The sequence below is a fragment of the Pipra filicauda genome, unplaced genomic scaffold (genome assembly GCF_003945595.2).
Source record: "Pipra filicauda isolate LSUMZ 115617 unplaced genomic scaffold, ASM394559v2 scaffold32_size4067784_pilon, whole genome shotgun sequence".
Classification (NCBI taxonomy): domain Eukaryota; kingdom Metazoa; phylum Chordata; class Aves; order Passeriformes; family Pipridae; genus Pipra; species Pipra filicauda.
The window spans coordinates 3503804-3526767 of record NW_024104454.1 but is presented as its reverse complement, the minus strand read 5'-3'; the positions used below and the strand labels follow the sequence as shown (position 1 = coordinate 3526767).

General features: G+C 47.8%; 1 protein-coding gene and 1 long non-coding RNA gene across 3 annotated transcripts in view; both read right to left on the bottom strand.

Annotated features, from left to right (window-relative positions):
- Positions 1–1879, bottom strand: part of LOC113987110 — a 76140-nt gene extending 74261 nt beyond the window's left edge. The window contains exon 1 of one of the 2 annotated variants that reach the window (XR_005564509.1): positions 1615–1879. The gene's annotated coding sequence lies outside the window, so the exon portion shown is untranslated. The remainder of the gene's footprint in view (positions 1–1614) is intronic. The other variant, XR_005564507.1, reaches the window with a different exon arrangement.
- Positions 1880–3757: 1878 nt separating this feature from the next.
- Positions 3758–22964, bottom strand: LOC113987149. Its single transcript, XR_003540397.2, has 5 exons — positions 22788–22964; positions 19927–20115; positions 5888–6039; positions 4893–4949; positions 3758–4250 (listed from the first exon to the last, which is right to left on the bottom strand). It is a non-coding gene; the product is annotated as an uncharacterized LOC113987149 (long non-coding RNA).

Genomic DNA, 22964 nt, shown 5'->3' with positions numbered 1-22964 from the left:
TTTCTGCAAGGGAGATGGACCAATGGTGTAGTAGGCAGGACAGTTAAGTGTTGGATATGTTCAAGGCCACATTGGATAGGTTCTTAAGGAATCTGTTCTAGTAGATGGTGTCCCTGCCCATAGCAGGGTGGTTGGAACTAGATGGTCTTTAAGGTCCCTTCCAACCCAAACCATTCTATGATTAAGACATGAGCACTTTGTAACCCCCAGCATGTTCCAGACAGATCTGCCTTTCATGGTAGAGGACGAAAATACTCTATGAGCAAGCGAGAAGTGAAAAGCTGCCTCAAACCCACATCACTTTTGATTTTCTGCATCAACTGCCATGTCTCTGACTTCCAGTGCCACCTCACCCTTCTGAGGCAGTTGGCTGTCATCCTGCAGTTGCCTGTTTTGTCCCCTCTGAGGTCAGGTTGCTCCACTGCTCCACTGAGTGCCCTGAGATTCCTCAGAAGAAAAGGCACTACACAAGGTGTGGTACATAACTCACACTCTGTACTGTGTCAGTTGTCACATGGTATTAGTTATTACTTTTAGTTACACAGAAATTGAGCAGGGTTCTCTGAAGGGAAAAAGGCTTTCCACTGGTTGAAGTAGTTGGTCCTCACAGCTACTTTGGAAACCTTCCCCTCAGACAGTGAGGGCCATTCAACTTTTTTTGATTAAGAAACCTGCTTGAAATTAGCAATAAATCAAACCTGCTCTTCTCAGGCAAGACATCTGTTGATAACCAACGCTGAGTGCAGCAGCAGTAAAGGAAACCAGGACGTGCACCACAGATGGCTGCAGCCAAGGTGGAGACTAAGAAACCCTCATTTCTCCTGAGCTAACAGTATCTGCAGTTTGCAAACCCCCGAGAATTAACCGAGCATCTTGGCATCTTGGTTCACACATTGCAGAGCAGCAAAGTTTGGAACATGTAATTCTGTTTAGTTTCTCTATAGATCAGCTATCAGAAATTACTATGTATAAAGATTTCCCTCTACAGGTGGTTAGAGCTTGTAACAGCCTCTCACTTTCCTGCATCACTTTAATTAGTATTTTGCCTTATCATTTGCTTTGTTATTTTACCTATTACCCCCCCCCCCCCCTTCACTATGGACTTTCAGTCTATTCCCAGTGGTAGCAAATTCTCTATGCAAGAAATGTCAACTCCCTTTCATCCTCCCTAAGCTTTAACATTGCTAACTTCGACTCTTTTTGCAATTAAAATTTCATTTGCAAGCTTGTTTCCTGAGTGAGTTGATGCCTTCCTTCTCCCCCCACCCCAAAATGTGACAAAGTGAAAGTTGCAGCCTCTGCAAAAAGTGTGGGGGGGTCTCAAATACATAGCTCCCTGTCTGCAGTTTGAGCTCGCAAACTAACATGCTTTCCTGCAGGAACATCAAATGCACAGGACACACAACACAACAGTCTAGAGAACTCTTTGCAAGGAGGGGGAATGCAACGCTGTCCAGTCTTTTCAAAGACAGGTAGCAGAAGAAATCAGAAAAGTCTATGTCTTGTAAAAGCATCTAACAGCTGAAATCAGAAAACTTTGCAAAAAGCAAAAGGAAAGCACCACACACACGCACGCACGCACACATACGCGCACGCACACACAGAGAAACCTACCTTGCAAAATCTTCTTCACTTATTTTTGTATGCAAAGAAAAAAAACCCAACAAAACAAAACAATCCCCAAACAAAACAAAAATAAATAACTCCCTCCCCTCCAAAACCGCTTTCCCCTCTTCCCCACGCCTTAGCTGGATTTCTAGGGAATTTGGGGACGGGTGGGAAGAGCTGAGGGTGGAGGGGCTATATAAATAAACTAGAGCGTTTCGAGCTGTGTATCGCGAAAGGCTGTGGGTTTCGCGTAATGTGTGCCTGCACTCTTCTAGGAGAAAGGAAAAAAAAAAAAGGGGGAAAAAAAAAAGAAGCCAGTTCGTGTTCAGAGCCTGACTTGGAGACAGGGAGAAGCAGCAGCCCCCTCCTCCCCTCCCCCGCCACCCCCCCCGCCCCGCCGCCCACGCACCACCCCCGCACCGCCGAGCCCGGCACCTCCTGAGCGAGTGCGCGGGGCGGAATCGCTCAGCCCCCGCCGCCCCGCGCCCCCGCCGCTATTTATAGCCCGCGGTCCCGGCCGGCCGGGCACACGCGTGTCCCTGCCTGCCTCCCCTTCCTCCTAGTGCGTGCACCGCCACAATAACGCTGCCTTTCACAGGTAGTGAGGGGGGGCTTTTTTTTTCACCGCACTGCCTCTGATCACAGATTTTTTAGAGATTTTTTTTTTTTGCGGGGGGGAGGTGGGGGTTGCGGGGAGCCCACGGGGTGCGTGGGGGGAGCGGGGATGGCTGGGGAGGCGGCGGGGGAGCATGTGCGGGAGCCAGGGTGTTGGAGCGGGCTCCCAGCCCTTGGCTCCCGGTAGCACAGTCAGTTCCTCCAGTGTGTGCTATTGACCTGCATTGACGTCATTGCGTCATTAGGTCTCCCTTAGAAACACTGACTTTCAAAAATAGTATCAAATTAATTCAACTGGCAGAGAGAAGCCACTAGCTGGAATGAGCCATAAAACTCCAGAATCTTCAGCCCGGCTTTGCTGTGCCAGCCCACCCCCCCCCCCCCCCCCCCCCCCCCCCCAGCCAAGCGGGCAGAAATCAGATTGTATGGAAAATACCACCGATGGAATAAAAAAAGAGAGAACGAAAAAAAAAAGGAGGGGGGAAGAGGGAGACCAAATTAGATTGCAAACCCTAGACCAGCCTCTCTCCCTCTCTTTCCTTTTTCTCTCCCTCTCCCCTCCTTTCCCTTTTCTGATCTAAAAATATCCCCCTTGCTTGAGCTGACTGCAGTATCTTTTGTGTTGCATCTTTCTGTTTTTAGCCTTTGCATGAGCCATTGAAGGGTGGCCTGCAAGAGATCAGAAGCACAAAATATTGATCTATCGATACCCTCTGGGGCCAAGAATTAATTTTAAATGAAAGAGCTGCACCTTGATTTTGGCAGTGGGTGGGTGGGCAGATGACAGGGGTTATTTTAGGATACCATTCACATTCTATGAAGCTGCAGCGTCCACTTTCTCCCTCTAGATTCATTTTAAAAATATCCTTCCTTCCTCACCCCACCTCTCTCACGTGGACCTGTGGGCAAGCACATGTCACCCCCATTCATACAAACACAATGCAACAGAGCAGCGGTAATTTGCAGAGATGGTACATTCACAAACAGCAACCCAGTCGCTTTAATGCAGGTTGATTTCACAGAAAGGACACCGCAGCCCAGAGGAATTTGATTAGACTGGTGACTTAAATTTGCAAGCTGCTTATTTGCTTCCTTATTTTCTTCACCCTAACTTAGCAAAACTGATTTAATCTCTCTTTCTTTCTTTAAAAAGAAATAGGAGGAAAATTCTGTTTACACTGTAGAGGGAAGACCTAAATCTTAGAACCAGTGGTAAAGGACAGTAAATAAACATTGATGGTGATCAGCTTTCAAGTGCTTTCATCAAAGCACACACCCATGGCCAGATACAGCTATATCTATCCATGACCTATGCTATGCAGAGCTGTGCATACGTACCACACAGCAGATCTAATCCTGCAACATTCACAGTTCAGGAGAGTGTTTCAGGCTTTTTTTTTTTTTTTTAATCGGTGAAAGTATTCAGGAACAGAGGCACTGTGCTAGACAGTAATAATTTGCAAGATCAGGCCATAAATAGGACTCTAGCCCTGCAAACATTTATTCACGTGCCAAGTGTTAAGACTGTGACTAATCTAATTTGAAATCAAGGGGATTACTCATAGTAGTAACGTTAAACTCATGCATGTTTGCAGGATCAGGGCCTAAATGATTAATCACCACTGCAGCTAGGCACTATTGGGTACACCATTTATTACTTACAATACTTCAGCACTGTATACACTCAGATCCATCCCAGAGAGTGTGCATTGCTCTACCATAGTGAAGAATGAGCATCATGTTCTGCTTAACAAGGAAGTATGCAACATACCTCAATATTCTCATGCTCCATCTGATTTTTGCAGTACTAATGAACCTCCCAGAGGCCCTGGATAAATATCACTTGGGGCAAATTTGGAGTCATTTGAGCAAGAAGTTGCAGATGCGCAGCCTGCCTGAGATAGGCATCTCACACATCCCTTTTTTTCATGTAATGGCTACGCATGTACTATAGCTGGAACTGTATCTGCAGACTGCTGATGACACCAAGACTAGCATTGGTGTGCACAGAGGCTCCACTCCTAGTTCTGAGGGACAAATAGGAAAAGAATGAAAGCACGGCCATTATATGAATCATTCATTCACACATTCATCCATCTTTGTATCACTATTGATGATGGCTATTATTATTATTATTATTATTAATTTTTAAAAAGAAGTTTTGGTCCTGCTCAGACTGGCATGTTCTTGGATATTAATTTCTGCTGGTGCTCTGCAGTGGTGATGACACTCTGCTGCAAAAGTGACTGACCTTTGAGCTTGAGTCCCCACATCAGCTTGTGGCAAACTATCAAATCAAAGAAAGTGAGGTGAGGTGCACATGAGCAGTAAGATGTGCTGAAGCAAGAAGGTTTCAAGGCAGCTTGCTGGTAAAATAACTAAATGATCTCAGGTGACACGAGGTGTTGGCTAGACCTGAGCTGCACCCATGCACTATGCAGGGTGACTTCTCTTGACAGCTTTTGGGAACAGAGTGATGTACAAGTTTCTTGTGTTTTGCAAGAGCTCCTTTTGTCCAAACCTCACTATCTCTCATTTAAAAACAACATTTGTGAGTTCTCTAAAATAAACAGTCCAATGTTGTTTTAGAAACGTAAGTAGTCATGAAAAATCAGCAAGGACTAAGTGGAGGAACATAGAAGACAGTTAAAAAAACAGGATTAGGTTACCTGGAACAAGCAAAGTGAATGCAGCCAAAGAAAAACAAGCAATTTGGTCATCTATGCCTGTAAGTCACAGATAAAAAAATCCCTTTAGCACAGACTGTTCTAGAGTTTCTAAATTTTTTACTTTCTGGGGGTGCTTATCAGAGGGAAAGCTTTGGGGCACATGTGCTGACTGAACAGGGGCAGGCTGGGTTGGTTGGATGCAGAAGGGAGAAGGGTCTGGAGTAGAGCACAGGAAGAAGAGTATAGGACTGGAAAGGCAAAAGCAATTAGAGGGGAGGCTAGAAAGCAGAAGGAAACAAAGACAAGGGAGTAGAGCTGAGACCCTAGCCCAAAAGTATGATGAGAGGCCTGGTGGAGAATGAAGGCCAGGTAGGCTGTGAGGAGAGTGAGCTAGAAGCACTCTCCTTTTCCCTCTGTGTAAGCGGAGTATGTTAGTTAGAGGGGAATTCTGCTTGGCACCGAGCCTGTCTCCGGCCAGAGCCACCTGGAGCTCTGCAGACACTGTTTTCCTTCATGTGGCTCTTTTGCTTGACCAAGAACGAGCCTCTGAATTTCCAGAGCTCTCAACCTCCTTCCCAAGGGCTTCCCTTCCCCAGGAGCAGCCTGGGGCTGGACCTTGGCTCTTGTTCCCTGTCCTGCCATCCTGCACCTGGTACACTCACACCTCACAGCACTGCCCCGTTCCTTGTTGCCCACAGGTATGTCAAATAACCTCCATGTGAGAAGTGGGAAGGAGAAGGGTAAAGCTGAGATGGATGTGGGAGGAAACAAGGGAGGACAGCTGCAAACAGTGCATGCATGGAGAGGAAGGGGAGGGTGTCAGAAGATATGGAAGTACAAAGTGTGGGTGTAATGGAAGGGATTTGAGAAGACCTGAAGCACTGTAGGGGAGTAAAAAGAGGCAAAAGGAATGTGGTGGATGAAAGAAAGCAGAGAAAAGAAGTGAGAGAAGCTGAACAGTTGAGCTTTACAAACTTCGTAACCAATATCCATACCTCACAGGGCTTTGGAGTGCTTTGTTTCAGGTCTCTTGCTTGTCATATGTGCTCCCTTCACTTTTGTCCTCTCCACCTTTCTAAGTGTAGTTATGGCTCCAGTCTACTCCAGAGTCCTTCCCCAGCTCCTCTTTGGAGTTTCATGCTTGTACCTGCAAACACAGGAGCATAAAGAGGGAAGCAGTGTGCAACACAGTGAACCAAATCCAGTGTGGTTATCCAGGCTCTGGACATGGAAAAGGTTGCATTTTTCTGTGGGTGTGTATGTGTGTGTGTAGATTGAAAAATATTTGATATCCCAGAACTTTGCTTAGAGGGAATTAAATTTTCTTCATTTCATTTCAAGAAGTAGAGAAGCAGAGTGAGGGTGAAATCAAGCAAAGAAGAGACACGATTTTGTTGCACACATTGCTGTTTGCAATGCAACTTCAACTCTGCCCTCTGAGTGCTGTGCCACAGCAGGGCCCTCACCCACCATTGCAGGCACACTGGAAACGTGTATGGAGGTCTCTTGGACAGAGTCCAATGTCTCCCTTTCTGTGGTAAAGCATAAGGCAAGGTGACACAAGCAAACAGGTGCAAGCTTGGCTTGGCTTCTGTTCAAGTGCTGAGCCTACATATAAGACACTAAAAGATATCTTGACTTTTCCCTTTCTCTATAGATTCCTTCAGTGAGATGGCCTTGCTCACCTCCCCCAGTGACCAGGAGATCATACCACTAGGCTGTGGACAATTCCTGCAGCAAGGGATTACTATGGGCACATTGGCTAAATCTCTGTTGGCAAACCAAAAAAAACATGCTCCATCTCTTAACATAGACCTTGCACTGTATCACGATATCAGCTATTCCAAGCTGCTCCAACAGGTAATCAATACAGCTACAGTCAACACACTCAGCATAGAGGCAGATAAATGTTGGATTTCCAATTTGTTGTCTGTAATTCTAATAACAGCACACACCCAAAGAGAGTGCCTCAGGTCTATTTATTAGGCTCCTCACTTTTTGCCATGCCATTTCTAGGAGCTAATGCCAGCAACTCACAGTTAAGATTGTGTTGGGAAGGGATATTTCTTTTGGCATTTCATTGTTGACTTCTTAGACATCTCAGTCTTATGACTACTGGAATTTTCTAGAAGAGCAGGGAGACACCACACCACCTGTGCAGCAACAAATGTTCTGAGCACTAAATAATAGTGAAAAAAAAGCAGTTCAGTGCATAAAGTGCTTTGTGGTTAAGTATAGGAGAGCATGCTGCACACAAAGAGATTGCAGTCTAAATGGGGAACTGTGCAAAAAAGAACAATTAGAAAAGGGGAGGGAGGATGGACAAAGTAAGTTACCAAATTTCATGGTGGGTGGGACAGACACATCTTGCTATTTTCAGCTTTTAAATCAAATTGGCATCCTGTGTTTAAAGACTATTCGGAACCACTGCAGGAACTTCAGTCCTGGAAGAAGAACCAGGAGATTTTCAGTCTGGATAGGCTTCATGGCACATGGCTTTAGGGATATTAGAGGCAACAGGCTACACAGGCATCACAGCACATGAACAAGTGGCTGTGGCTAGCCCCAAGTCACAGGAAGATGTCTTTTTTTCCCATGCAGGGAAGGGCTACCCTCACAATTTGCAGTCCAAAGGGAAATTTCAGGTCTGCACAGAGTGCAGGAGGATTTATCTGGAATTTAGCAAAAGCAAAATCATGATCAGCTATAGCACTACCAGAGGCCTGAAAAACTGTAAAGACAATGAAAGGTTACGGTCCTGCATCCTGCCTAACCAATCATGTCCCAGGGGCAAGCCAGACTTCCCAAAGTCTTGCCCATGCCACACATAAAATGTTGAATGGAGTGGTATTGCTGTCAGCAGCATGAAGTAGTCACACAGTTTGTGACAGGAGACTCCTATGCAGCAGCCTTGCATGTCATGTCCCAGGCTTTAGAATACTTGAGGCTGGGTTTGTTCCTGCCGATTTCCCCAATAAATGTTATACACACACATCACTGTTGTGTCAGAGCATCTTTCATGACAGAAAGCCCTTTGCATGTTTATTTCTACGTCTTCTGAATTTAGCCAAAATTCTCAGAGATGCCATTTTGGGCTATCTCATTCAAGAGATAAATCTGCTTCATACTGCAGGTAAATCCAGTCTGCTTCCCCTCTTCTGTTTTGTATAAAACCTTGCAGCACTTATGTCTTGCTTGCACCGGTGCAGGGGGAAAGATGGAGATAGAGGGCAACATGATCTTCTGACCAGCATGACAGGGCTTTTCCTGCCTTTTTAAAATGAGGTGAAGAGGCTTGAAGGCTGAATCATCAAATTCATCAATGGTGGCTATAGGCCTGGCTCTTACATGCCTGGTTACTCCAGAAGGTGCTTTCTGGGACACATCAGCTTGTCACTATGGAGTAATCCTGTACCTCCTCTCTTTGTGCTCTAGGGACAGTGCTGGTACTTTCTTTACTGCCTGGCTTTTCCCCTCCCCTCCCCACCAAAGAAAGGAAAGGGAAGCAGGGAATAATCTGGGGAGTGGGGTGAGACACACCCTCTGCAACCCTGTCCCTTATTTCAGTGCAGTCTGTAGGGACTGGTGGAAGACCCCAGTGTATGCTGCCTAGGCACAGCCTATAGTGAGTGAAGGTCTGACTGCATTGCCCTCACAGCTGGAGGAGAAGGTTTGCAGAAGGAGGTGAGCTAGCAGGGCAGGCAGAATGAGGGTTGCCTCCCCATTTCTGATATTTCTCAGGACAATCCTGACCAGTCCTCTTTTGTCAAATTCATCCTTGTCTGAATTCCACTGCAGTCACTGGAATTACAGGTGATAAGCTGCACATTTTGACTCATATACTGGGAATTTGTAAACTGACTCCCAGTACACCTGAATCCATTTTGGATTGAGAAGATAGGACCCTTAAAAAGCCAATAAACCAAATATTTATTGTGACATGCTCAGACAGAAAAACTTCTGCTCATCTCGTATTTTCTTTTATCCATTGCATTGGGAAATCTGTTTGAAAACAAGACTTCACAGTAGTCTTTAGCAGTTCCTAGTTCCTCTAATTCATCAGAGTACTCACAGACACTGGAGACCATAGCAGGGCTGGGTGCATCCCCAAGGGTCCTGGCTCCCTGTTCAGTGCTTAGCCCCATTTCTCTTCCCTCTACACTGGTTGTCCTTTGGTGAAACTACCCAAGCACTATAGGGCAGGAAGAGACAGCAGAAGCTGAGGAACTTACCGTGGTGAGGATGGGTTCAGCTACACCAGTCTAGGAGATGCAGGTGGATGTAAAGTTTGCTTAGAAATAAATATTCTGTGTGTAAATATCCTTATTAGCCATTAGTCTCTTGTACCGTCTCACCTAGTGAAGGAATTAAAAATGTTTGGCAGCTGAACGCATTTGCTACAAAACCTTAAAAAAACCAACAAAGCATCCCCAGAGCCAGCTCGAGCCTGTGACTGTTGCTAACATCCTCCCGGCTTTGGCATTACCACTGTAATTCCTTTCAGTGGAGTTTGGGAGCAGAATTAGGCTCTCTGACTCTCCCCTCACCAGAGCTCCCTGCTTCAGCAGGAGAGAGGTGCAGAGACACCCCGGATGCATTTTAGGGCCCTGCCACTCCTCCCCATCTCTCTGTTCCCCTGCTCACAAGCCCCCCAGCCAAGCTCCCCCGTCACTACCCGTGTGTTCTCCAGCGGCATTAACTTATGCACACACCATTCACCAATTGTTCAGCATTTTTGTCAATGAAGGCACATTTTATGAATTAGAAGAGCACATGCCCCCTTGTGGCTTGACTTCGCTCCCTGCTCCACGCCGCCAGCCCCTTCCGCACCCCAGCGGGGGGACTCCGGCACGGGGAGGCTTCGCTCAAACCCGCACATGAGTTAAAAATAGCCCACGGCACTCGAAGAGATGGCCGAGGTGTTTGAAGGATGAGCTGGAGGGACAGCACGCACAGAAACCCCCCCCTCCCCCCCAAAAAAAAAGGCAGTAGCTTGAGGAGTAGAGGGATATTTATTTCTACAGGGTTTTAAGAAGGGTTTAGCTAATTAAATTGAACTGAAGACAGCTGACATATATGCCGAATGCAGTCCCCTGTTCATCCGTGGAGCAGGTACAGCACAGCAAATGGCTTCTGCCTGACCTATATGGCTCAGACACTCACTAGAGAGTGTAAGTGGAGCTGATTCTTCACAGCCTTTTCTCTCCTCACCCCTTCCAGTCCCTAAAACAGGATTTTCTGGGGTTGACAACGGTAGCAGTTTAATTACAAGAACCAGGTTTTTCTGAGCACTGAAATGAACCCCATGACCTAATCCACAGATCCTGAGAGGATCCGGGTACAACACTTTGATTTGGGAAACACAGGATTAAAGACCAGAGGAGAAGAAGCAAGACTGATAGTGCACAAGCCACCTATGGACCTCATTTACAATCAGGGTCACATCCTGCAGTTGTTATTCCTGGCAAAACTCAACAAGATAGAAACCAGAACAAAACTCCAAAAGCCAGCAAGAGGCTTGGCATCACAGGTTGTGGGATTGCCATCTCTGGGACTGTGGCTTGGGTTAGGAACAAGGAATGCCAGGGATCTGATTCCAGCTATCATACCACTCCTTTCCTAGGCAAGTCTCTGTAAAATGAGTATTAAGTTCTCCACCTCCTGGGGGCTATGTGGCTGAATTATTGATGGTAGAAGGTGAAAAGCAATAAACAAGAAATCAACCAAATTGCTAGCATGAGGGAAGAACAGGTATTAATATAATTACAGAAAAAAATAATAAAATCATTGTTCCTGCAAATGTGGGAAGGAGTGCTGTCTCACGGTTACTGGAGACAGGGAGAGGCAGGACTCCCGGGCTGCAATGCCAGCTTGGGTGCAGCAGCTTGTTAGGCTCAAAGTAAGCACTCAGGTCAGTTTGGTCTTTACTTGCAGTTGCACACTCTTTGGTCATGGATTTCCTTGTTATTTTGGGGGCAGCATCTTGCGCTGTGGTGCCCATGGGCAGTACTGTAAAGAGACAGGATGCTACACAAAGACACACACACACTTCTGCACGTGTACGTTTGTGACTGCTTCCACCATAACTGTCTGTCTACATCATTAAAAACATTCTGGGGTTGATATCTTACCTTCTTGTCCATACACACAAAGACCTTGATCATGATTAGGGCCTCTAAGAACGGACATAATAAGAGTTTAAAATACAAACATTAGTGGGTGTTATGAGTGACCTTTGTTTCCTCTGCCTTAGACAGAAAGCCTTGTTTTTCAGTAAGCCTTACACAGTCTTATTTAGCTTGCGGGATTTTTTACTTCATGTGACTGTCAGTTTAAAATACTTGGGTGGAATATTTAACTTGAATGCTTTCCACCTTCTCCTCTTATTCTTTGCATGAAGCAACACAGGTTTCTTCTACTGAGTGAGCAGAGTGTCTCTAATATAAATGGTGGCAGATAAATGTGGAATTGTTGTGTATTCTCCTTCACAGATCTTGGTTCAAAATATTGAGTCTAGCCAAGAAAGCCCCTTCATACATGGGGAAAGCTAGAGCCAGTAAACTAGATCCTCTCTCTTTCCTCCTCAGAAATGCAGAAGCAAGAAGCTTGCTAAGATATCTTTCTTGGGGCCAGGGTCCAGCTCCACTGGCTCCCAAAAAGAGAAGGGTAGGCAACACTTGGATAAAAAGTTGTAACCACTACCTTTTCACAGGAACAAATTACCAGGACTGCAACCCAAATTTCACTGATATGCTTTTCAAAGGCGAAACACACATGCTTCTGCTCAGGAGAAGGCAAAGACGTTTTTGTCTTCCTAGATTTGGAGCTCCTGTTAGAGATGTCTGAAGGGTTAGTCCAGTTAGCAAAAATATCCCCAGGATACAATATAGCCCAAAATATCTTTGGTTCTCCATGCTACAAAGAGGTAACTCCACTAAGATCCTTGTGTCATGCCCACCCAGTCCTCATCAGACTGACCTGATGCAATAGGAGCTGGGGGTGCTCACGACTAACCCCGAAGGGCACTGGAAGCCTCCACCATCACTTGTTGTTTGCTGGGGAGAGGTCTAGTCCTGCTGCTGTTGGCCACCACCACTTCCCAGTGCAGTTCAGAGGGTGCTTGTTCTTCCTCACCACATTTGCTCTGGTGTGGAGTAGGGACTTGGTCCCCTCTTTGTCTCACCTGGGATGGCTGGGAGTCCTTGCCTCCTCATGCTGGGGGGAGCTCTGAAGAGGAAATTTGTTTTCCCCTTCCCATGTCTCTGGCACACCTGGTAGTGCTTGAGGGGGTGAAGTTCTTCAGGTCTTTGCATTGATGCAGCCTTAAACAGGAAGTGGGAGGAAGATGGCTGGTGATGGGCTGCAGAGCTCTTTGTACTGACGTTATTTCTGCATGATAGAAATTATGAATCCAGGTGGTTCATTCATTTTGGACCCAGCATTGGACGAGTGGATGGTAAGAAAGTGCCGCATAAACTGGGCAAGGGTACAGATACAGAGGATAAAACTATCCTATCTGTTACCCTGGTGTAAACCCCAGTGGGGTTGGAGCAGTCATATTGCCAGAGGTACTTCAGCCCACTGACAGACACAGCTGTATTTTGTATTTTACCTCCCCTCCTTTTCAGCATCTTGTCACAGTGGGGATGTGACTGTCGGAGTCAGGCAGGGCAGGCAGCCTGCCAAGGCTTGGGAATGGAGGTGGGCAGGGGCACCAAAAGTCGGAGCCAGTGGTGGGGGAGTGGGCTGCAGCGAGGGGGCTGCGATGCGGAGCATTTCCTGCCCCACTGCCGGGTAACTACATTTACCTTGGGGATGCCCGGGTTTGTAACGGGGTTGTTTGGAGCTTATTCGCCCCCCAGCACGTAGGACTTATGTGCCTGTATTTAAAAATAGACTCGAGCTCGGCAGGCCCCCGGTGCTGGGGAGGAGGGCAGAGGCTGAGGCCGCCCCAGCCCGCGTGGTGCCGCAGGGGCGCGGAGGGGAGCGTGCCGCTGATGTAACCGCGTGTCCCGGGGATGGGTGGGATGTGCTCTAGCACCGTACTGGTTCTGTGTGCGGGGCTCACGTGGAGCCACTCCCGCAAGGTGGTGGTGTGGGGGTGCGTGGGGCATGAGGAGGCGGGGGGGCTGCCAGCGAGGCCAGCCCGGCTCTGCCTCCCCCGGAGGGAGCACGAGGCGGGAGTACGGCTAAGCTGCACTGAATCCCCTTTAAAAATCTGCAGTTCGGTGCCTTACTGGGTTTTATTTCTCTCTCCTGTTCCTCTCTCGCCCTGGAGTTCTGTAGTAGCCCTGAATTAGCATGTCACGTGTATGGCATGTGGAAATGAATCAGGGGCATGTGAGGAGGAGGAGGACGCCTGTGTCTGTGTTTGCATCCAAGGATCTCCTCTCACTCTGTGTTTGCGTAGGTGTCTAGCTCCCTTCTCCCCCCTCCCATCCCTGCCTGCCTCTCTCTCCCTGCCTCCCTCTCATCCCTCCATCTGGCCAGCCCAGCTCTCCCTGCCAGCTCAAGCAATACCTCAAGCAGAAACTGCAGCTTATTCCCTGCACCCCGTTAGAAAAATAGGGTGGCCTTAGGCTCTGGACATGTACTCAAGGGAGAGCATGCACACACACACTCCCAAATGAGAGCTCCCTTTCCCGCTCTCCCCCTTCCTTGGATTTTTGCTCCTTAGTCAGCTCCTCGAGCCCTGCAGACTGCACCAAGGGCAAGCTTATTAACGCCAACAACAACAGAACACAGCCACAAACGGAGCCCCAGAGCTGACTCTGTTAGTGGGTAGGTTGCCTTCACCCTCTTTTAGGGAACTGCCACCAGCACGTCTGCACATAAAACCAGGCATGAATCAAATCCACCCACGGGCAGGGGTGGGAAAATGTCCCCCATGGGGCACAGGAAGCAGGCAGGACCCCCAGGGAGAGGGGCCAGGCACGGTGCGGGAAGCAAAGGCTCAGTGAGAGCCGAGGGGGCTGTAGAGAAGGCACTGAGACCCTCTTGGGGTGTTTCCACACACTTGTCATGGTTCTGCCTGCCTGCTGCAGCCAAGGTCAGAGCTTGCCACCCTAGAACAGAGATGATGCTGGGGAAGGGATGGGGAGCACACCCTGAACCCAGTCCCCTGTGGCAATAGGCCACATAAGCCCAGAGTTCCCCAGTCCCAGTTATGACTCTTGCTGGACAAGTTGCCCCCTCCCCATGGGTCAAATCCAGTACTGCTCTTTTTTTAGATGCTCCTGCTGTACTGAGTGAGATGGGCTGTTTCTGCACTCCCCAAAACCCACTTCCCAAGAGGCAAGTTTTGCTCTGGCCAGCTCCCAAGTACTCCCTGATCCCAGGCAAGGGTTGACCCAATATGATTTAATTCAAAGCCCCCATCCTATCCAGGAAATAGCTACCTGACACATCCCTCCTCAAATCTCTCTCAAAACAATTTTTGATGTTTCCGGTTTCCATTCCCTGACAAGCACCTGACACAGCTCCCCTGGTCCACCTGCACCCTGCTCCTCTCCACCTTGCATGCCATGGTCCCCACTTTGCATACAACCTTTGGTTCACTCCCTCCCCTCCTTGACTTCCAGGCTTTCACCTGCCCTCCTCTCCTTGCCCGGGGCCCCGTGCCCTGCCCTGCCCCATGGCCTGCCCCATCCTGTTTCCCCCGGGGGGTGGAGGCTGCTGCTGCTGCTGCTGCTGCTGGCAAGGTGCAGCCTAGTGTGGCGAGAGGCTATAAATAGCTCAGTAAGCTCCACTCTCATTGACACCGTTTGGACAGAGGATGGAAAAATAAACAAAGGAAACTCCAGGCTCTAAGCAGCAGATACATTCCTCGTGCTAAATAATTACAGATTTTCCTCCAAGGTGTGTGGGTAATATACAGATTGGTATTGGGAGGTGGCAGGGGGAGCAGGAATCAAAACAAATTATACACACCCAGTGCATGTCAATATTTTGGTCCCTCTCTTTCTGCCCTGTAGTAGTTAAGCACACGCAGATTGCCTATATTTAGAAAAGGGTATATTTTTAAATACTCCGAGATGGAGATTGTTTCCATTAATAATGATGGAGCACATTGGAGGAGGCAGACCTGGCGAGGAGCTGTCCAATGTTGCTTTAGTGACATATAGAGGTCTGAGAGATAAAGGACAGGACAGGAGCAGAACAAATATTTTGAAATCAAGCAGTGATTACCCTGAAGTTTGCAGTTGTGTTGCTATTTTTACACAGGGGGCTGTTTGCACTGGGAGATTATTCACAGTTCCCTGGTGCAGAGACTCTGGCAGTGGGAGAAGAATTATATTATCAGGGGTTTATTTTATTTTGTGCCTTTTTTTTTAATTGAGGACAGAACATACACTGCAGCAGAAAGGTTCAGCTTAGAATGGCTGAAAGAAGGGATGGACACAGAAAAAAAGTAGCATTTATTACTCAATTCTGGGATGCTAACTCAGCCTGGCTTAGGAAGGGCAGTGTCTGCATTTTAACAAAATACTTTTTCCCCCCCCCTCCATCCTGTCATTCCCAAAATAGCCTCTCCCAATCTAAGTATTCCTACAGGGATATTAATAGTGAATTTTCATTTATGCTATGGGAGGAGGTAAACAACCAAATAAGATCTGCACCATAACATGTGAGGAGCTAGACATGCTGGGTATTAAGAGACTGCCCAAGGAGCTTAATATGTGAAAAGAAAAAGTAAATAATAAATATAAAAGGAAAAAACCCTTTGCACTTACTTATAGCTGGGTAAATGAAAGTTGAGTGACTCACCCAAGGCTATAGAGGTAGTGTGTGGCATTGCTGGGACATAAAGCTAGTTTTTCCATCTTAGGGCAACACCCTTCATATGATCAAGCAGATGCTTCATTTTTTTTTCTCCTAGATGTTTCTGCTTGGCTATTTCCCAGGCAGGATGGTTTACAGAAGCAGAAATCCCAGTAATTTTCCTATTACTCTCTCATGAAGGGACACCTATCAGTCAGAGCTGCCTTCCCCATCTGATGTCCAGCATGGTGGGGGGGAGACAGCCCCAGCAGCCCTCCCGACTGTAACCCATGTTGTGGTCACTTCCATGCTCAGTCTGGCTGTAGCTCCAGCAGCCCGGTGAGTGGGCACACAGGGCCTGGGATGGCAGATGCCTGCGGTCATGCTGGTACCACCCAGCCCTGGTGCTGGTAGGGCTGCCTGGTGGGGTGTCTCTCTGTGCCCTGCTGAGCTGAGTCAGCCCTTGCCCAAAGCTCTCTCACTCCTGAGGAGGAGAGGGCAGAGAAGGCTCTAGCATAGCTGTTCGGACACCTGGTGTGGGGAGCTTTAGCTCTTCCCCTGGAGGGCTGTCCCGGTGACACTGGGGAAATCCATTCCTGAAGGGCCATGACCTGTCTCCTAACCTCACCTCCTGGCCCCTCTCCCCAGCCACAACAGGTAGGGAAAGTCATCTTCCTCTGTGGCCTCCTAGGAGAAAGTTGGTCTTCACCAGCTATGGCAGTTACCTAATTATTGGATATGCTCATGCAAATGCACCCTAATCTCCCAGGAAAACCCATTCAGGCACCAAGTTTTCCCAAACTTTTGTGCAGAGAGAACAGACATGGCCTGACAGGCCATGGGAACAGATGCTTCTCAGGCTTTCTCTTGCTTCTGTCATGGCCTGACCTGGGTAAGTCATGCTACCTCACCCAGCAGGAGTAGCTCAGTTAGTCACAAGGTGAGATACATCAATGACTTGTAAATGGTTCTGAACTCTCGGAGTAAATGAAAATTAGGTGATGGAAGATGCTGGAAAGTTTGGGAATGTGGGAGAGCTCCCAATCAGAGTCTTTTTTAACCTGTCCTGCACATACACGCGCCACACTGCTGGGAAAGGACAAAGCCCTTCTCCTTCCCCAGCTAGTCTTCACCAACTTCAGGGTGCAACTCAAGCTGTCATCTCACTGATGAGGACCATGGTGGTTTTTTTGCTTTTGTTATTTTTCATCTTGGAGTGTTCAGCCTACATATTTAAGCTTTTCCCTCACAACTTTCTTACAAACAGATATAGTGAGAGGCAACAAACTGAGCTGCCTCCTTTCTCCAGAAGGAGAGGGATGGATAGAGGTGGGCATTTCAGACTAAGCCTACTACACTTGTTGAAAAAACTTCCCTTTAAATATATGTGTGGAGTTCAAATCTATCTTCAGCTAAACCTTTGAATGAAAAATAAGTCGGCAGCCTCATTCCACCCATCTGATGCACAGGCGGCACACCCCACATGGATGAGCTGGGGATTTGGGGGAGAAGCAGTGGAGGGATTCCCATTAAGGAAACCCCGCTCACTGTCTGCTTGGGTAAGATGCGGGGGAAGGCTCCTCTGCTTCCCAGCGATATGAACATGAGATCAGTTGCCTCCTGGTTGCATAACTCCCTCACTCATTTGGGAATTCATGTGTTATTCCCATTTAGAGCCACTAAGAAGAGTCTTGATCTTTTGGGGGATGGGGCTGAGAAGTGCAGCTGAGCCATGTAGTTGGACTGTGTTCCCAACCATCCATCTGGCACTTCATGGAAACTCTTCTCTCTTCCAGGTTTCCTCTTCTAGGGAAATGGCTGCTTCACCTGAGCCTGGGGGTGGGAGTGAGTTAGCAAGTATGCTGTGTGAGCCACTCTGGGAAATGGGGCCACAACACAGGAACTGAATGGATTTGACCTTTTAGCACAACATGGCTGCAATGTCAGCACGCTGGTAAAGAGTGACGCAGTGTAGAAGACCAGCTATTTCTGGAAAACTAATCTTGCCCTTCCAACCTCCCTCTAGTCTGCTCCTTGGCAACAGAGGGTGGGATGAGATGGACCTGGTTTTAGAGTATGGCAGTTTATCAACATTTGCAGTTGTGCTGCATTTGTATCTACACAATCAGAGCTTTGGAAGTACACTAATTTACTACAAGCTCTCTTCCCAAACCAAAATAGGCTCTTGCCTCCTCTTTATGTTTTAGTTGTGATGGCTCATCAAGCTAATGGTGGTGCAGACTGCTCTAAGGGAGTTGTCACAGAGTGGCAGAGCTGGAAGGCACCTGTATTGCTTTATCTAATCTATCCGTCTAGCTGGAGCAGAGTCAACCATAACCAACGTCATTCCAGACAGATGCCAATTCAACCTTTTTAAAGGCTTTGCCAATATCCATTACCCCACAATCTCCTTTTCACAGAGGACCTCCTTGTGCTGCAGGGAGCAAGTGTAATGGTTCAGCACTGGCCACACTCATGTCCTCAAATGGAGAATCTGGTTGGGCCTGGCCAAAATCCATGGTCACACCACATAAAGTGGACTTCCATGCATTGGATTGTTAATCCTGGCAGGCAACAACCAGCTTCCATGTTAGCCCAGATTCATTAAAGCAAGTGTAGGTTGAACCTGCACCGCAGAGCTGTTAGTGTTGTGGGCAATATAACTATGAGAGGAAAAGACACAGGTACCTACATTACTTCTTTTGAAAACTCTCTTGGAATCATGAAAACAAAATGGGGGTGTAAAGGCGCTGAAGAGAAATACAGTTATGGAAGACAGCTCCAAGGAAGACTTGCAATAGAGCGCTGAGGTATAGGATGACTCTTAGCAAGCACCAGGACTAAGATTTCTATTGGCCTTGATGACAATAAGCCTCTAGCTGACAATGCAGGCTGCTGTCATGCTCTGATATAGCTACAGGGACAGTGGCACCATGCCAGCTGAGTGTTTTATTCATACTTTGCTACTTCTATAAAGATAGGCTCAAGTGACTCATATGTCACTGACCACATACCACACATTTAAAGTAATTGTCATGGATTTGATTTCTGGGGGTTAGGTTGTTGTTGTTTTCTTTCTTCCTTTTTTTTTTTTTTTTAATATTAATTCCGTTCCCTCTACTCTCATCAATTTAATTACAGCTATGTAATCTGTAGATCTGTAAGGCTCTAGCATGAGGTCTCTGGCTATCAAGTTTCCATATTCACAATTAGCAAATGGAGACAAGAAGAGCAGCACTGGAAGAAAGGGTTTTAATTTAAGATCCTTAAGAGGATCTGTGATCCTGTTGTCTCATCACTAATAGGAGGGACATGGATGAGGAAGGTTTTAGGTTTCAAGCCCAAGTTTCAGGACACTTAAACCAGTATGAAAACCAGACTTTGTTGGACTTTCTAGAGGTAGAAAAATGGTAAGAATTAAGAGCATTTAAAGCCACCTTCTGTAGTGTTCAAGAAACATTGAAAAACACTGATGTCTTGTTGATCTTAACTGAGAAGTTCTCATTTCCTGTCAAATGTCACTGAACGCTGACCTTTGAGCAACACAAGCCTGAAATTACTGAAATTAATTTCTTCACAATCTGATTATCAGCAAATGTTTTCTCCCTCTTTTCTCACCCATATCATGTCATAATACCATCACAGACATCTCTCTTGAACTTTGCACTTGCTCCTAGACAGATCCTCACAGAGGGCAAGGGCCTTAGGCATAGTCAAGTGGAAGACAAGAGCCTCAGAAAAATACAGCGTGTCACCTATGGCGCTTCCCCCAGTACTTCTACACTGCACTGATGTGTGGAGAGTGCAAGCACATTAAATACAGGGCATACTGATTAGCAACTTCACCCAGAAACTTGCTGACATGGTTTTGAGTTCAATATTGGTCTATCATACTTTCCATGCCGTGTATGAAATGGTATGTCTCATATCACACTCCTGCAATGGTAGCTAAGGCATGTTCAACATAGTGTTGTCTCCTTTTAGGATGAACTCAAAGTATAGATTCAGAATGGTACCAACCCAGAATTAAGAAAAGTAGAGGTGGTGTTTTGGGAAAAGATTTCAATTAAGTGATTGGATACAGCTCATGAACATTTTCCATTTCTAGAACAGATATGCAGACATGAGGAATTCCCTACCATAAATCCCTTCTTCTCCCCTTTCTTTTGAGTGAAATTTTTTTTCATAATTTTGTCAAAGGGCAGTAGAGTGAAAGGTAGTAAATATTTTACACTTATTTCTCAAGGAAAACACTGTACCTGTTAAGACATACCAATCTCCAAGGATCTTGCCTCTGTCACAGGATTTTCACTGCCATCTCAGATGCTATGGAGCATCTTGCTCATGTCCTGTGCTGTACCACAGCAACGAGTTGTCAGGGAAAGAGAGAGCTGATGTCTACACACCTCCCTTGCAGACAACCAGTCAGGCACCCCAAGATGGTAGTTGTGTCCAGTCAGACCTGAAAGTAAAAAATGAGAGAATTCAAAATTTGCAGCTTATGGTGAGAAGGGCAAGCATATATAGGTGACGCTATGCTTTAATTATCACATTGGAAAAATTCTACATTGTTCCAAACTGTTCTTGCTGCAGCCACAACTGAGACCTTCTATGGGCTGTATCCCTGTGCAGGTGGTCTCATGGTGAGACTTTGAATTGCCCACAGATGCAGGGAAAAAAGAAATGGAATAAGAGCATGTGGTACATCGGGAAAAACATCAGACCTTCTCACTGTGCTTAAACATGGGACAGATGCAGTACCTGAAGCAAGTAATTTCTGTGTAATTCCCCCCTCAGTGATGATGTTCCATTATAGAAATTAAGGATAATGCAGATAGCCAGAAGCATGAATCTCCTAGTCCAGCATTGTAAATGGCAGTCTCCTAAAAAGGCAGGTGAAGGTCTGGAGGCTTGCAGCTTACATGTCCCTCCACCCTAATGTGGTACCAAAGATGACAAGAAGATGGAGGATGCTGTTGCATGTTTGATACTGCAGTGGTTTGGCACTGCAGGTTTGGGAAAAGAAGGAAACCTGACTTGAAGGTTAAAGTCAAAACTGAGAATCCCACCTCCTAATTTCTTTTCCAGGAATTGTCTGTTAGGTGGCTTTACACAAGTCCCCCCTGTGGTTCACTGCCCCTCTTTTTATAAGAGGGTTAGTTACTCCGGCTGTCTCCTAGGTGGGTGTACCTGAGACTGAGTGAAGCAGTGGCTGCAAAGGGCTTTAGGAACCTCAGTTAAGGCATGAGGGTAGCAAAATATTAACTGTTTGGTAGTAGACATGCAATAGACTCCCTTCTGGATATTTACTAGGAAAGCAAAGGGGAAAATGACTCCTAGAGCTTCTCCCTGTTGTTTTCCTTTAGACTTCTGCTGCCTGTATCTTGTTTCTGCTTCACAAGGGAAATTTCTTCGGATCTGTCATACAGGCAGAAAACTCCTGGACCAGGATTGTGGGGTTTTTTTTTGGGTGGAGGCAACTGCAGATAGGTACTAAGCCTGTACATTTTAATCTCCCTATCTGGCTAAATTGAATACATATATAGCACACAAAATGTGCTGCAAAGTAGAAACTAGAAGGCTGGCTTTGTTGGGTAGGAGAGAGTTAATCCCTATGGGGTGCTCATGTACGTCAGAGCAGGTTCCTGTCTGTGCAGTGCTCAGCTAGGATTGAGAGCTTTTGTTCCTTGTTGTTTTTCATGATTTCTTTGCATTTAATAGTGTTTGGATTTTTAAAAATACATTTTAAAGAGCATTTCAAGCTGGCAAATCGGGGGGGGGGGGGGGGGGGCAGTCTGAGAACCCTGTACACTGCAGTCCCTAAGATATTAAAGAACATCACAGACACAGGCAGGACAATTCCCCACCATGGCCATGGCTTGCCTTTAGTGCCTGTGCCACACCCTGCAGGGGCAAGGTTCCAGCTCATCTCCCATCACCTTCCAGGAGTCTGAGCAGGGACTAACAAACGGTGGTGGGACTAGGGGTGGTGATGCTTGCACCACCTCTCCAGCTCTGTCGTCCCTGTAGATCTTCAAACAGGGAGCTGTTACCTGTCTCAGTGGGACTGTGACCATCAGATGAGAAACCCCAATGTTTCACTCCCAGGTTCTGAGTCAAGTCCAGCTCTAAGCATGACTCTCCTGTTTGATTTTTGACTAAATTTGAAACAGTTTGGAAGAAAGTGGTGTCATTGTTCTCCGAGCATGAATCCAGCCCGAAAGGTTTGAAACTGACAGAGCCTGAGGTGGTTTCTGTTCTGAATTACAGACGTTTCAGGACAGATGCAGTGCTGGATAACAATGTCTCTGCCCCCTCCAGAGGCAGGAAAGGTGAGCAGGGAACTCCCTGCCAGTGGGCTGTCCCCTGGGCTCTGGGAAGAGAGGCTGCTGTGAGAAGCTGGAGGGCACGCAGAGGTGAGGGACTGAGCTGGTAAAGGAGCTGGGGAGGGTCAGCTTGAAAGCAACGATCGTGACATTCGTGAAATATATAAAGATTAGCCCAGCTGTGACTAAAGTTTTGGTCAAAAAAACAACCTACAGTGAAAGGAGATGGAATCGCAAACCGCAGCCCAAAGGGCGGATCAGCGTGAGGCTGCACAAAGGAGCGTTCCGTGGGCTGGTGGGATCGCCCGGAGAAACCTCCCGATAGGCAAACCCTTCCCTTACAGAATCTAGAGCTGAAGTGGGTAAACCCTCAGAAATGCAGTGCTGGGCACCACCTGCCCAGGAGGGGATCGCCGGTAGCACCGCTCCGCCCCCGTGTTTCCACTCCCGGCACCCGCATCCCTCGGGTTTCAGACTGTGTGGGCGGGAGGGAAGGTTCCCCCTCAGCCCCCGGGGCGTTGCGGTGCCAACGGGGGAGCCGGGCAGCCCCCGGGGCCGTTCTCCGGACGGGGAGGCGGGAACGAGCGGGAGGTTTCGCCGCAGCCGGAGCTGTCCCCGGGGCCGGGGGGTTCCAGCGGGACCGTCAGGGAAGTGCGGGCGGCCCCGCGCAGAGGGGCGCTCAGAAACACCCCCGCAAAGCCTGCTGCTCCTACAGCGCTGCCACGGGGGCTTCCACCGCCAAAAAGGCCACAGCTCCCCAGCCGCCCCTCACCCCGTCCCAACAGACGAACCCGGGCCGAGGCCGCACCTCGGGCAGGGAGGGGAGCGCGGGCGGCGCCGCTCTCCGGAGGCAGCGCCCTCCCGGCTGCGCTGTGGGCCCGGGTGAGGACCCCTGGGTGGCCGCAGGGGTGACACCGCCACGCCCGGGGCCGCGCTCCGTGCGGGGGCAGAGCGCGGCGGGGGAGCCCCGACGGGAGCCCCGGTC